Here is a 5,955-nt window from a genome sequence, read left to right on the forward strand (position 1 = left end):
CAGAATGTGTTTAGACACAATGTGCTGCACTCAGAATGTTTGCGGACACAATGTGCTGTGGGCAGAATGGGTGTAGAAACAAAGATCTGTATTCACAATGAGCTGCAGGCAAAATGGATGTAGACACAATGAGCTGTATTCACAATGAGCTGCAGGCAGAATGATTATAGACACAATGAGCTGCAAGCAGAATGAGCGTAGACACAATGAGCTGTATGCAGAATGAGTGTAGACACAATGAGCTGTATGCAGAATGGGTGTAGACACATCGATCTCTATTCACAATGATATGCAGGCAGAATGAGCTGTAGGCAGAATGGGTGTAAACACAATGAGATATATTCACAATGAGCTCTCGACAGAATGGATGTAGACACAATGAGCTGCAAGCAGATTGAGTGTATACACAATGAGCTGCAGGCAGAATGAGAGTAGACACAATAAGCTGTACTTAGAATGATTGTAGACACAATGAGCTGCAGGCAGAATGAGCTGTAGGCAGAATGGGTGAAGACACAATGAGCTGTAATCAGAATGTCTATAGACACAATGTGTTGCACTCAGAATGTGTGTAGACACAATGAGCTGTAGGGAGAATGAGCTGTAGGCAGAATGGGTGTAAACAATGAGCTATATTCACAATGAGCTGCAGGCAGAATGGGTGTAGACACAATGAGCTTCAGGCAAAATGAGTGTAGACACAATCAGCTGTACTCAAAATGAGTGTAGACACAATGAGCTGCAGGCAGAATGAGTGTAGACACAATGAGATGCACGCAGAATGGGTGTAGACACAATGAGCTGCAGGCAGAATGAGCTGTAGGCAGAATGAGTGAAGACACAATGAGCTGTAATCAGAATGTGTGTAGACACAATGAGCTGCAGGCAGAATGAGTGTAGACACAATGAGATGCACGCAGAATGGGTGTAGACACAATGAGCTCTATTCACAATGAGCTGCAGGCAGAATGGGTGTAGACAAAATGAGCTTCAGGCAAAATGAGTGTAGACACAATGACCTGTACTCAAAATGAGTGTAGACACAATGAGCTGCAGGCAGAATGAGTGTAGACACAATGAGATGCACGCAGAATGGGTGTAGACACAATGAGCTGCAGGCAGAATGAGCTGTAGGCAGAATGGGTGAAGACACAATGAGCTGTAATCAGGATGTGTGTAGACACAATGAGCAGCAGGCAGAATGAGCTGTAGGCAGAATGGGTGAAGACACAATGAGCTGTAATCAGAATGTGTGTAGACACAACGTGCTGCACTCAGAATGTGTGTAGACACAATCAGCTTCAGGCAGAATGAGCTGCAGGCAGAGTGGGTGTAAACAATGAGCTCTATTCACAATGAGCTGCAGGCAGAATGGGTATAGACACAATGAGTTGTAGGCAGAATGTGTGTAGACACAATGAGCTGTAGGCAGAATGGGTGAAACCAATGAGCTCTATTCACAATGAGCTGCATGCAGAATGGGTGTAGACACCATGAGCTGCAGGCAGAATGAGTGTAGACACAATGAGCTGTACTCAGAATGAGTGTAGACACAATGAGCTGTACGCAGAATGAGTGTAGAAACAATGAGCTGTACTCAGAATGAGGGTAGACATAATGAGCTGTACTCAGAATGAGGGTAGACACAATGAGCTGTACTCAGAATGGGGGTAGACACAATGAGCTTTAGGCAGAATGAGTGGAGACACAATGAGCTGTACTCAGAATGAGTGTAGACACAATGAGCTGTACTCAGAATGGGGGTACACACAATGAGCTGTAGGCACAATGAGTGGAGACACAATGAGCTGTACTCAGAATGAGTGTAGACACAATGAGCTGTAGGCAGAATGAGGTGTAGGCAGAATGGGTGTAAACAATGAGCTCTATTCACAATGAGCTGCAAGCAGAATGGGTGTAGACACAATGAACTGTACTCAGAATGAGTGTAGACACAATGAGCTACACTCATTCTGCCTGCAGCTCATTGTGTCTACACTCAATTTGAGTACAGCTCATTTTGTCTACCCCCATTCTGAAAACAGCTCATTGTGTCTACCCTCATTCTGAGTACAGCTCATTGTGTCTACCCCTATTCTGAGCACAGCTCATTTTGTCTGCACTCATTCTGTGTACAGCTCATTGTGTCTACACTCATTCTGAGTACAGCTCATTTTGTCTGAACTCATTCTGAGTACAGCTCATTGTGTCTACCCTCATTCTGAGTACAGCTCATTTTGTCTGCACTCATTCTGAGTACAGCTCATTGTGTCTACCCCCATCCTTAGTACAGCTCATTGTGTCTACTCCAATTCTGATTACAGCTCATTGTGTCTACACTCAATGTGAGTACAGCTCATTGTGTCTACCCCCATTCTGAGTACAGCTCATTGTGTCTACCCTCATTCTGAGTACAGCTCATTGTGTCTACCCCTATTCTGAGTACAGCTCATTGTGGCTCCCCCATTCTGAGTATAGCTCATTGTGTCTACCCCCATTCTGAGTACAGCTCATTGTGTCTACCCTCATTCTGAGTACAGCTCATTGTGTCTCCACTCATTCTGAGTACAGCTCATTTTGTTAGCACTCATTCTGAGAACAGCTTATTGTGGCTACCCGCATCCTTAGTACAGCTCATTATGTCTACCCTCATTCTGAGTACAGCTCATTGTGTCTACACTCAATTTGAGTACAGCTCATTGTGTCTACCCCCATTCTGAGTACAGCTCATCGTGTCTACCCTCATTCTGTGTACAGCTCATTTTGTCTACCCCTATTCTGAGTACAGCTCATTGTGGCTCCCCCATTCTGAGTACAGCTCATTGTGTCTACCCTCATTCTGAGTACAGCTCATTCTGTCTACCCCGATTCTGAGTACAGCTCATTGTGTCTACCCTAATTCTGAGTACAGCTCATTGTGTCTCCACTCATTCTGAGGACAGCTCATATTGTCTGCACTCATTCTGAGTACAGCTCATGGTGTCTACCCTCATTTTGAGTACAGCTCATATTGTCTGCACTCATTCTGAGTACAGCTCATGGTGTCTACCCTCATTGTGAGTACAGCTCATTTTATCTGCACTCATTCTGAGTACAGCTCATTGTGTCTACCCCCATCCTTAGTACAGCTCATTGTGTCTACCCTCATTCTGAGTACAGCTCATTGTGTCTACCCCTATTCTGAGTACAGCTCGTTTTGGCTCCCCCATTCTGAGTACAGCTCATTGTGTCTCCACTCATTCTGAGTACAGCTCATTTTGTCTCCACTCATTCTGAGTACAGCTCATTGTGTCTACCCTTATTCTGAGTACAGCTCATTGTGTCTCCACTCATTCTGAGTACAGCTCATTTTGTCTGCACTCATTATGAGTACAGCTCATTGTGTCTATCGACATTCTGAGTGCACCTTATTGTGCCTACAATCATATTGATTGCAGCTCATTATTTCTATCCTCATTCTGAGTACAGCTCATTGTGTCTACCCCCATTCTGAGTACAGCCCATTCTGAGTACAACCATTCTGAGTACAGCTCATTTTGTCTACAATTATTCTGAGTACAGCTCATTGTGTCTACCCCCATTCTGAGTACAGCTCATTGTGTCTACCCCCATTCTGAGTCCAGCTCAGTTTGTCTACCCTCATTCTGAGTACAGCTCATTGTGTCTACACTCATTCTGAGTACAGCTCATTTTGTCTGCACTCATTATGAGTACAGCTCATTGTGTCTGTCCCCATTCTGAGTGCACCTTATTGTGCCTACAATCATATTGATTGCAGCTCATTATGTCTATCCTCATTCTGAGTACAGCTCATTGTGTCTACCCCCATTCTGAGTACAGCTCATTGTGTCTACACTCATTCTGAATACAGCTCATTGTGTCTATCCCCATTCTGAGTACAGCCCATTCTGAGTACAACCATTCTGAGAACAGCTCATTTTGTCTGCAATTATTCTGAGTACAGCTCATTTTGTCTGCACTCATTATGAGTACAGCTCATTGTGTCTATCCCCATTCTGAGTGCACCTTATTGTGCCTACAATCATATTGATTGCAGCTCATTATGTCTATCCTCATTCTGAGTACAGCTCATTGTGTCTACCCCCATTCTGAGTACAGCTCATTGTGTCTACACTCATTCTGAATACAGCTCATTGTGTCTATCCCCATTCTGAGTACAGCCCATTCTGAGTACAACCATTCTGAGTACAGCTCATTTTGTCTGCAATTATTCTGAGTACAGCTCATTGTGTCTACCCCCATTCTGAGTGCAGCTCATTGTGTCTACACTTTTTCTGAGTACAGCTCATTGTGTCTACTCTCATTCTGAGAACAGCTCATTGTGTCTACAAACATTCTGAGTGCAGCTCATTGTGTCTACACTCTTTCTGAGTACAGCTCATTGTGTCTACCCTCATACTGAGTACAGCTCATTGTGTATCCCCCATTCTGAGTGCAGCTCATTGTGTCTACCCTCATTCTGAGTACAGCTCATTGTGTCTACCCCCATTCTGAGTACAGCTCATTGTGTCTACCCTCATTCTGAGTACAGCTCATTTTGTCTGCACTCATACTGAGTACAGCTCATTGTGTATCCCCTATTCTGAGTAAAGCTCATTGTGTCTACCCTCACTCTGAGTACAGCTCATTGTGTCTACACTCATTCTGAGTACAGCTCATTTTGTCTGCACTCATTCTGAGTACAGCTCATTGTGTCTCCCCCATTCTGAGTACAGCTCATTGTGTCTACCCCCATTCTGAGTACAGCTCATTGTTGCTACCCCCATTCTGAGTACAGCTCATTGTGTCTACCCTCATACTGAGTACAGCTCATTGTGTCTCCACTCATTCTGAGTACAGCTCATTTTTTCTGCACTCATTCTGAGAACAGCTCATTGTGTCTACCCTCATTTTGAGTTCATCTCCTTGTGTCTACCCCCATTCTGAGTACAGCTCATTGTGTCTACCCCCATTCTGAGTACAGCTCAATTTGTCTACCCTCATTCTGAGTACAGCTCATTGTGTCTACACTCATTCTGAGTACAGCTCATTTTGTCTGCACTCATTATGAGTACAGCTCATTGTGTCTATCCCCATTCTGAGTGCACCTTATTGTGCCTACAATCATATTGATTGCAGCTCATTATGTCTATCCTCATTCTGAGTACAGCTCATTGTGTCTACCCCCATTCTGAGTACAGCTCATTGTGTCTATCCCCATTCTGAGTACAGCCCATTCTGAGTACAACCATTCTGAGTACAGCTCATTTTGTCTGCACTCATTCTGAGTACAGCTCATTGTGTCTACCCCCATTCTGAGTACAGCTCATTGTGTCTACCCCCATTCTGAGTACAGCTCAATTTGTCTACCCTCATTGTGTCTACACTCATTCTGAGTACAGCTCATTTTGTCTGCACTCATTCTGAGTACAGCTCATTGTGTCTACCCCCATTCTGAGTACAGCTCATTGTGTCTACCCCCATTCTGAGTACAGCTCAATTTGTCTACCCTCATTGTGTCTACACTCATTCTGAGTACAGCTCATTTTGTCTGCACTCATTATGAGTACAGCTCATTGTGTCTATCCCCATTCTGAGTGCACCTTATTGTGCCTACAATCATATTGATTGCAGCTCATTATGTCTATCCTCATTCTGAGTACAGCTCATTGTGTCTACCCCCATTCTGAGTACAGCTCATTGTGTCTACCTCTATTCTGAGTACAGCTCATTGTGTCTACCCCCATTCTGAGTACAGCTTACTGTGTCTACACTCATTCTGAATACAGCTCATTGTGTCTATCCCCATTCTGAGTACAGCCCATTCTGAGTACAACCATTCTGAGTACAGCTCATTTTGTCTGCAATTATTCTGAGTACAGCTCATTGTGTCTACCCCCATTCTGAGTACAGCTCATTGTATCTACCCCCATTCTGAGTACAGCTCATTGTGTC

Source organism: Haliotis cracherodii, unplaced genomic scaffold (assembly GCF_022045235.1).
Source record: "Haliotis cracherodii isolate W230 unplaced genomic scaffold, xgHalCrac1.p SCAF_13, whole genome shotgun sequence".
Lineage (NCBI taxonomy): Eukaryota > Metazoa > Mollusca > Gastropoda > Lepetellida > Haliotidae > Haliotis > Haliotis cracherodii.